The following is a 10,648-nucleotide window of genomic DNA, read 5'->3' as shown; positions in this document are numbered from 1 at the left end:
TGCTGATGCAACTGCATTGAGGAAATTAGTGATGTTCACTTTGGTGCTTTGCGACTACATACTTTAAAAGTTGGGTAAGGAGAAAGAGATATAGAGATGTGGAAATAAAGATGATAATCTGGGCTGGAGCTCTGGACCCAAAGAGAAGAAGAATATACTCAAGACTAAAAATCATGAAAAAGGGACAAAATAATGATTTTTAAAAAGCATTTATCTGGGCAGAACGCATTCTGACACTTCTGGTGGTAAATAATTGTTGCCTCATATACTTAATGGATGAGATACTTTAGAAGACAATCAGAGCCATTAAGTGTTTTATCTGGGAAGACCCTGTATCAAAATATCGTAACTCCAAAGACACCTTTCATGAACAGCTAGGAGCTGGTTTGTTATTTGCCAGGGCTTAGCAGAGATCCTGGCTTGGGTCTCAGTTGGTATTCATAAGTGTCTGGGAAAGTTTAGTCATCTGGTAAGAGAATGGAGGGTGGATCTTTTTGAATAAACTTGCTTCAAGAGTTTTGCTTGATCAAGGAACAGGAAGTTTTTCTTTAAGAGCTTAGGGTAGGCGGGAGGACAGAGTGGCATTTGCCTCAGCTATTGTCCTCCTGCTAGCTTTAAGGACTTGAGTTTGAACCCTGTGGAGAGAGGGGCTTTAGGGGGAAGGGAAGCTGAAGGGCTGTTTCCAGAGTTGCTGATAGGACCTGAGACATTCGCATCACTGTGTTAGTGGGGAGAGGGGTGTGCACTGAGACTCCAGGGACATCCTGGGTCTTTGCTGAAGACTTGGGAAATCCAAGAGACAGCTTCCTTGACACTAACAGATGGAGTATCACAGCCAATACCCACAGGCCAATGAGATCTGGAACACTTGCCTTAAACCGTTTGCCTTTGTTGGTGCATAGAAAGATGCTAGGGGTAGAAGTCAGGGTGAGACAAAGATTGTACTAAGTGAAAAGGAAGCACAGGCTGTGTAGTGACTTCACCATGAGAACATAAACATCTCAGGAAATCACAGTAATCATCTTAAAATTTAAGGCACAGAGTTTAGAGTCTTCCTTTTTTTAAATCCTAAGGTGGTACTTCAGTCCCTCTCTCCCTCCCTCCTTATCCCCTGTCTCCTTTTTCCTTCCTCCAACCATTATTCCCTCCCTATCTCCCTTTTTCCTTCCATGCTATTAAAAAGGAAGCAGACTGTAATTATTTTCCCTTTACTATATCCTCAGTTTATGTTTTGCTACATTTTGATGTTACTGAATAGGCCCCAGGGATTGACTAGACGTTGCCTGAGAACTCTCAGTGTAAGCTGCATCCTTAAATCATCCATCCTAGAACTGGGTAAATACTGATTTTTTTGCTTGTGTATCCATTCCGTGCATTCATTCCCTGATTTTTCTTTGTACACTTCCCCCTTCATCACTGTCAGTCCAAATGGTGTTGGTAGGGCTAGAAGGGAGGTGTAAGAGGAGTCAAGACCCTGGCTCCTCATATGGCTCAGGGTTTGGCCACGAGGGACATGTTCCCCTGAACTTTTGTCAGAGTTGTTGTGAAAGAGGTGTGCGCTCTTCTGCTGGGACCCCTAACCTGGCAGAATGGAGCTGGAGCTGCTTGTGGCTAATTTTGGCACTATACCGGAAGAAGAGCCTGTCTGAGCATGAGGCCAAGAAGAGGAGAGCAGGTCTGAGAGGAGCAAAGCCGGTTTTCTGAATACATTGTTGAACCTTTGGGTCCAGTCATGCCAGATGAACTTTCAGGTTTGTGAGTCAAAATGGACTTTTTCTGCTTAAGCAGTTTGAACTGGGTTTCTGGCACCCGGAGTTTCCAGAGTCTGTCTAAACACAGCACCCAAACCACACCTGCTGATGCTGTGTGGGGAAGATGATTAATTGAAAAGAGATAATGCCATGGAACAAATGCCTCTAAAATAGGCATCTAAAAAGAAACCTGACTACTACAGTGATCTGGCTTTACTAGGGGTGGAGTTGGGGGGATGCCAGGAAGTGCTGAGGTCCCTCTAGTCATTACATCCCCTCCTCCATAAAGTCTGCTTTCTCTTTCAGGTCTACATATAGGCTCAGGATAGGGTTTGAGGGTTTAACACTGTGAGCTTGAGAGAGGGCCATTTCGAGGTGTTTTGGCATACCATGACTATCTGACTGCTCGTTCGCAGGTCCTGTGCTAACAAACACACTTGCCTGAGCTAGACCTTGGCTCTTCCAGATTGTCTTATTGTCTATATGCTGGCTAAAAAGTAGAAGGGGGTGGGGCAGTAGATCTCATGATTGGAAAATGAAAGCCTTTCCACATTTCTTTCTGCCTCTTCTAAGAGACTTATTTTTAGAAGTGTAAAACTGGCAGGTATGTACTGTCTTCCATTCTGTGTACCTGACTGCTTCAAGGATACAGGCCAAACTTGAAAGTGTTTGGAGAAGAAAAATGCAAATCTGTGCCTCAAAAATTAATCACACGGAGGAGAGATTTGGAGATTCAAATGTGTGACTCTTGTCTCGTTAAAGATAAAGGTGAAATAAGATTACTGGACATAACCAATTAGAAAAGTGTGGCCTCTTGGAGATTCAAGAAGCAACTCATGGCGATAGTTGGGGGAAATAAGGTAGGAGGGTTAGGTAAGGAGGCTGGCTGATCCACCACCCAGTAACCACTGCTAAGCAGTAGAAATTGGCGCTTGAAATTTAACCAATTTGAATTGTTGGCCTAATTCAGCCTCATTCACTGCAGCCCTGCAATGGGGCCCAACATTGGGACTCAGATTTTTCTGTGTCAAAGACAATCCTTCTAGCATTGTCACACTGTTTTCTTTAAATCTGATAAAAATGTCTTTAAAATTATCAACATGTCTTCCTTTAGTGCTGCAGCCTAGGGGACAGAATTTTAAATGTAATGTTGCAGATACACAATCTAAGTAATTAACTGTTTTGGAGACTGTGTTTGTCTCACTGTGACTCCCACAAAACACTTAGGTGTAGCATGACAAGGTGTTAAAGTGTATGCATATATATATAAAGTGTGTGTATATATATATATATGTGTGTATGTGTGTATTTACTTCAGGTGCCAAGGATTGGATTAATTGTAATTCTTGGTTTATGACACATTCTCATTACTAGTCCCATGAATGGACCATTTTTATTAATTTTCTTGGCCTTTTGGGCATATAGTTGGATGGCACTTCCTATACCCTCTGAAATTCAGTATGGTCATGTGACCTGCTATGGCCAACAAAACATGACCAACAGAAGTGACATGAAGCATTTCTGAGCAGAAGCATTAAAAGCAAGAGTATGATTTGTACACCGTTCCCACTGCTCTGATGGTTATGGAAACTTCCATAAGCCTGAGCCCCTTGCTGACCTGCACTGTACATGGAGAATGGGCAGGAAATACACTTTTATTGTGTTAGATATTTTAGGTTGTCAGGACAGTATAACCTAGCCTACCTGTCTGTGCAGTTAATCAGCTACTGTTTCTTAGTGCCAAACCCACCGTTCTCTACCTTGTTTCTGGGGCTGGGATTTTGCTAACCATATTCCTCCTTGCCCAGATGGCTTCCTGTTATATTCTACCAATAGGGGTCTTCAGAGAGAGACTGGAAGACAGCAGGATGTGAAGGGACTTCTTCCTGTGTTGCTCATTATTCCTGTCATCATCGCTTCAACAATGACCTCTTGCCCTGACAAAGTCAGTTGATTCCAGTTCCCAGCTTCTTCTAGCATTCTCAGGCCTAGCTTTATTGTGCCCCTTCCCAGGTAGAGCACATGTCAGGTAGAGTCCCTTCCTCAGACTCCATGAGGCCCCTCCTCTAAGCTTCTGAGATTTGATAATCTTGACGTTTTCTGTTTGTTCTTCCAGCCCTAAGGCAGCTAGTTCCTGTAGTTACTATATCTATGCTACTTTCATGTTCTATTTTAGCTTTTTTTTTTTTTTAATGTGGACCATTTTTAAAGTCTTTATTGAATTTGTTACAGTATTACTTCTGTTTTATGCTTTGGTCTTTTGGCTGCACGGCATGTGGGATCTTAGCTCCCTGACCAGGGATGGAACCCACACCCCCTGCACTGGAAGGTGAAGTCTTAACCACTGGGCCGCTAGGGAAGTCCCTCTTTTAGCTTTTTAATTTCTCAAATACTCATTTAACCAGTTCCCCATATTAAATTCTCTTTGTTAAAATAATTTGTATGGTTTCTGTTTTCCTGAATGGATCCTAGCTGATACACAGACTGATACAGTTATTTTTAACAATGTAATAAGCATCCATGAATTTGCTACCCAAAGCCAAAGTTAGGACCTTGATAAACTTTATCTAATTGTGTAAAGTCTAATGTAACCATATCTCTCCTCTCCATTCCATCTTCCAACCTCTTCCCACAAATGGTAGTCAGTGGCTTTGATCCTGTGTTCATCACTTCCTTTCTGTCCCTTTTATGTAGTTTTATTGCATCTATATGTATACCTAACCCTAAAAATTATAAATTGTAGTTATAGTTGTTTTAGCTTTATAAAAAGGGATAATATATAGTATGTAATTTTTCAGGATTTACTGTTTAATTTATCATATTGCTAGGATTTATCTATATTGTTGTTTGTTGCTTTGCTTGTTTTTTATTGCTGTATAATGTACCATTGGGTGAAGAGCCTGAAGTATATAATTTGAAGTAAATTAGAAAAATCAAAGTCTAGGTTTTATTTGATTTGGAAACAAAGATTTGATACTGAAAAGTGGTACTATTGGTCTGTCTGATACAGTTTCTGGACATACAGTCTGGGCTCATAGATCAGGTATAGTGAGTAAAGAAAATACACATCTCACTAAGCATTTACATTTGCTAAACATGCAGAGTCTCAGGAGCCTTTGGGTGAAATGTGGAATGGGGTTTTTGTCTTTATATAATTTAACGTTTTAATTTAACAACTAATCCTAGGGTAGAAGGAGAGTCAACATAGAAGTAAAATAACATGAACCATATAATCAGATGCCTTACTGTTTAAAGTTGTCTCTATAAATCAATGTTGTTCTTAAAAGAAAAGCCATTTTCAGTGAAGTATCTTGGCAAGCATTTCCTGTGGGTTAGAAATGGGTAGAGATACAAGGAACTGATAAACTGTGAAATTCTGTAAGATACTGTTAATTACAATTAACAGCAATTAGAAAAGCAACAAAGAATTGAAAAGTGGTCATTCTCAAAACAATTCTAAAGGCTTCCTAGTCTGTCTGAAGGTATTTCTGTGGCAGAGCTTCCTTGCCTAGTACCAGCCAGTGATTCCAGTGTTCTGAGGAAAAACCACCCAAGAGATACCTAGCAAATATTGGGTAATGAAAATAATAGAAACTAACATTTATTGAACATTTACTGGGAACTTGGGCCTGCTAAATGATTTACATGCATCACTTCATTTCATCCATACAAGAAGGAGGTACTATCATTGTCTCCATTTTTATGGATGAGGAAATTAAGATCTAGAGAGAATAAGCCACTTGTTCTAATTCACACAGCTATTAAATGATGAAATTGAAATTTAAACCCAGGTCTGTCTCTCTACAACCTAAGTTCCTAATCTCACTGTTCTTCTCAACTTCAGCCAGACACAGCCTCTCTATTTGTGTTGTATTTGATCTTTACTTTTATAGTCATGTAAACTTCAAACTGTCGCTCTTAAATGCTAGAGAGGCAGGGAGTAGAGCTTACATAGACAGGACCACAGAAAACAAAGCTACCTGAATTTTAACCTTATTTCTATATTCAGTCATTTATTCATTCACAGAATTATCCATTAAACATTTAATGCTGTGCCAGAAATGGTATCACTCCAAAGATAAGAAAGTCTCTGCCTTGAAGGAATAAGTGAAGTTATACCTTTTCTTATTCTTAGGATACCTTTCCGCATTTGAACATGTGCTAAACCACGCTTTACTTTGAGTTAATGGAAAGACATTGAAGAGTTTTATAAAGAGAAGTAAAGCAGTCAGTGTTATATTTTTACTTCACTTCTCTAGCAGCTGTCTGGAGGGAAAAATTTCACAGAAGTCCCAAACTAAAGGCAAGGGATCACTAAAGAGCTATTGAAATTAAAGGGGTCCAGTAAAAGATGTGGAGGGGTCACATTAGGATGGAGCAATGAGGATAGAGTTCAGAAACACTACACGTAGAAGGTGGTGGAGAAAATGTAGTTACAGATGGCTCTCAGGTTCCTGACTTGGATAAATGGATAAACAGTTGTGTTAATTACTGACATAAACAATATGGAGCAAAAGAGCAGATTATAAGTGGAGAGAGAAGTTAATGAGCTGAGTTGGGATATGTTGAATTTGAGGTACCTAAAGCCCATCCAGATGAATGTGTCCATCAGGCACCTGGATGTATTATCTTATATATCTCTATATTCTCTCTCTCTATTAGGTAGAGGTCTTTTCTGGAAATAAAATTTTGAAACTCATCAGCAGAACTTTAAAAACTTTTGAAGAGGGTGTGATTGCAAAGGAGAGCATGTAAAATGAAAAGGCCAGAAGTCCAAGGGAGAGAAGCCTTGGGGCGAACAGAGATTCAAGGGTACATTCCCCAGCAGTGGTTCAATAACTAATTCTTTAACTGGGTTCAGTATAAAGTTTTATCTTTTGTAAATTCTTTCCTTGATATATATATATATATATATATATATATATATATATATATATACATTTCTAGCATTTATAATTTTATCATATCAAGCTGTTTTTATTTCTTATCTACCTACTTTTTTCCGTAATCCCCTAGTTTTTTTTTTTTTATAATGGAAACATTTTCTTCTTTTATCAGTTTGAGGATATTAAAATACTTATTTTTAAAACTTTTCATATGCTTTATTGTTTCCATTTCTTTGAGAATCAGTACTCCCTTTTGTTGAGTTTGTGGGCTTTCATTTAATGGGTTGGCTTTCTTTGTCAGAGTTTAAATTCTAACTTTCAAGTTCATCTTAAGTAAGAGATTCTCTTTTCTCTCCTGACACCATCCTTGTACTTGGTGATTTGGCATTGCTTCCCTTTGGATTCTCAGAGTTCCCAGTTCAAAAATATTTCTTACATTGGCCCAGGGATAATGTACGTCCAGTCCTAGAAGTCTTCATTTTTTCTTGTGATTCAAGGGCAACAGCTTTTCATTTCAGCCTCTGTTCACAGATAGGAATAACCTTTTTCCAGCACATATTTTAAACATTTGAGCCTGAATGTGGGCTGACACATATGGAGTGTTTTGTCCTTATTCTCCTGCTGCAGCAGTGGACCTTCCAGAGACCAACACTTTTTTTTTTTTTAAATCCTGGTGCATAGCATGCTTAGAGCTGCAACTCGTTTTCATTATTATGGATTTTTTTCTATATCTGAACCATGAAGATACTTACATTATTTTTCATTGTACCTATGTCTTTTAAAAACATTGAAAAAATTTAAGCTATTATTAAGTGTTTGGAGTAAAGGAGGGATGGGGATTTGCAAGGGAACTCACTCTACCAGCTCAATAAGCTTGCTTTTTGCTTTTGTTTTTTCAGGGTAGCATAAGAGAGATTTAAGCGTAATTATATCTACAGAGATATTCTGGCCAATGAAAGGCAGGTATATAAAAGTATAGACACATTTGCTACCAGATGTGGAGATGAGGTAATTTAAAAAATAAATGTAAACTTTCATGTTATGTATATGCTCTCTAACCAGTTTTCTAAAAACTTGGTTGATGAACATAATCTTGGTAAGAAGGACCACTTTGAGCAGTGGTGACCAAGAAATCTTGTGTTTATTTAAAACTTTTGTTTCCCAGTTCTCAAAGAGAGGCTATCTGGGGGAAGGTGAGGCAACACAACAGTGGTAATAATGTCACTGATATAGTTATTGGGGGGAGGATAGGATTGGAGAGAAAGCAGAGGAAAGAGGAAGGTTGATCATGGCTGTAAGTCTATGCTTTTCTTATCTGTAGTGAATTTGTTTTATTTCTTCTCTTGGCAAGATTTTCTTCCAATAGAAAAATTACTTTGATACTCTTATTTCCTGTATCAAAAACTTATTTCCTCTGAACTTAAAAAAAGATCTTTCTGTGCACTCTCTTTTGTGGTATAGTGATATCCTAATCTGAATGCAGTCTTCTGGAGTACTTCCATTAATCTTTAGAGAGGTGTTCTAGTCCCCTTGACTATAACAGAATGCCTTTTTTTTTTTTTTGGTGGTACGCGGACCCTGCTGTGGCCTCTCCCGCTGCGGAGCACAGGCTCCGGATGCGCAGGCTCAGCAGCCATGGCTCACGAACCCAGCCGCTCTGCGGCATGTGGGATCTTCCCGGACCGGGGCACGAACCCATGTCCCCTGCATCGGCAGGCGGACTCCCAACCATTGCGCCACCAGGGAAGCCCCAGAATGCCTTTTTTATGCAGCCTAAAACAGTAGTGTTCTTTTTGTGAATGCTAAATTACATCGTAGGCTTATTCTTAATGTCTCTTGCTAATAGGAGTCAGTCTCTCTTTAATGTCAGACTTCATGCAGTTCACATTTTTTTTTACTTTTTAAGCTGTTTATTGAAGATAACACACATAAGGAAAAGTACATAAATCCTAAGCTTGATAATTTTTTATGAAGTAAATGACTTGTGTAGCTACTCCCCAGACCATGAAGCAGAAAATTACCAGCACCCAGAGACACTTCTTGTGCTCTTTCCCAGTTATTACTCTTCTTTCCCAAAGGTAGGTAATATCCTGGCTTCTATGACCATCTCTGTCTGTTTTTAATTTTATATAAAAGGAATCATATAATACGTCCTCCCTTTTGTCTGACGTCTTTCACTCAACATTATATTTGGAAAACTCTTCCATGTTGTTGTTGTGGCAGTAATTTATTCATTTTCACAGCTGTTTAATATTCTGTTGTATGAATATAACACAATTTGTCATATTTGTTTGCTTATTATGAACATTTGGGTTGTTTCCAATTTTTGACTGTCACAAATAGTGCTGCTGTGAATACTCATGTATGTTCATATAAGGTATTCTTGTTAAGTCTTTTGTTGAGTATATATGTATATACACATATGTATCTATCTAGGGGTGGAATTTATAAGTCATAGGAAATGCATATGTTCAGTTGTTGATAGCAGTGAATGGTTTTCCCAGAATGGTTGTACCAATTTACTCCATCTCTATTAGTGTACCAAGAGTTCCAGGTACTTCCCATCCTTGCTAACACGTGGTATTGTTAGTCATTTAATAATAACTATTCTGGTCTTGTATAATGAAATCTCATTGTGGTTTTAAGTAACATATCCTTGGAGACTAATGAAGTTGAACAGCTTTTCATATGTTTATTGGCCTTTTGGAGAACCTCTTCCGTGCAGTGTCCATTATCCTAGTAAGTTGTTTTTTCTCATTGATCTGTAGTTCTTTTAAATTCTGCATATGAATTGTTTGATTGATATACAGTTGTAAATTTCTCCTTTCACTTTGTTGCATGATCTTCTATTGTCATAATAGTATCTTTGGATGCACAGAATTTCACTCTTTTAATGTAGTATAATCTATTAATCTTTTACTCTACGCTTAGTGCTTTTTATGTCCTATTTGAAAAATCTTTGCTTTCCACAAGATAAGAATATTATCTTTATTCATTTTCTAAAAGTTTTATTGTTTGATGTTCTGCATTTAGATGTACATTCTATGTAGAATTGATATTTATATCAATAGATGTAGATGGAGTCAAAATTTATTCAATTTTTATGCAAGTATATAATTAACAGAACACCCTTTATTGAAAAAACATTTCTTTTCCCTATATAACAGTGTTTCCTTCATCAGGAAGGCTAGATCTCTTTCTGGACTCACTTTTGTTCTATTGGTCTGTGTTCTAAATACAGTATCTTAAGTACTGGAGCTTTATATCTTGACTCTTGATAACAGTGTAGTAAGTTCTCCAGCTCTATTTTTCTTCAATATTCTTGAAGAAAGGACTCTACTTGGTCCTTTGAGTTTCCATGAAAATGTAAAGAATCAGTTTATTCCACATCTCCTCTTTAAAACCTTCTGGGATTTTGATTGATATATGTGTCAATGTTGGGGAGACTGACATTTTAACAATACTGAATCTTCAAATGTGAGTACATGGTATTTCTCTTTATTATATAGATCTTTAAAAATATCTGTTTATGTTTTTGTGTTCAAGTCTTGAATATCTATTATTGGATTTATACTTAGGTATTAGATGCTTTAAGAAATAGTATCTTTAAAAATTTATTTTTAATAGCTTGTTTTAGTATATAGATATATTTATTTTTGCATGTTAATCTTATACAGATTCCTTGCTAAATTCTCTTAATAACTCTAATAGATTTCTGAACAATCTTTTGGATATTTTTATATGCAGTCATGTCATCTGTAAATAATGATAATTTTTCTTTTTTGTATTTATAATTTATATATTAAAATTATAAATGTATGTGTGTATGTATATTTTATATATATATATATATAGAGAGAGAGAGAGAGAGAGAGAGAGAGAGAGAGAGTGCGTCCAATTTTTCAGTTTCAAAATTTACGATGTTGAGTAGAAGTGGTGATAGAAGGTATTCTTGTCTTATTCCTGGTCTACAAAGTGGGGATGGGGGAAACTCTTTCAAATTTCAGCATG

Source organism: Phocoena sinus, chromosome 7 (genome assembly GCF_008692025.1).
Source record: "Phocoena sinus isolate mPhoSin1 chromosome 7, mPhoSin1.pri, whole genome shotgun sequence".
Taxonomy (NCBI): Eukaryota; Metazoa; Chordata; class Mammalia; order Artiodactyla; family Phocoenidae; genus Phocoena; species Phocoena sinus.
Note: the sequence above shows the minus strand (reverse complement) of the source record.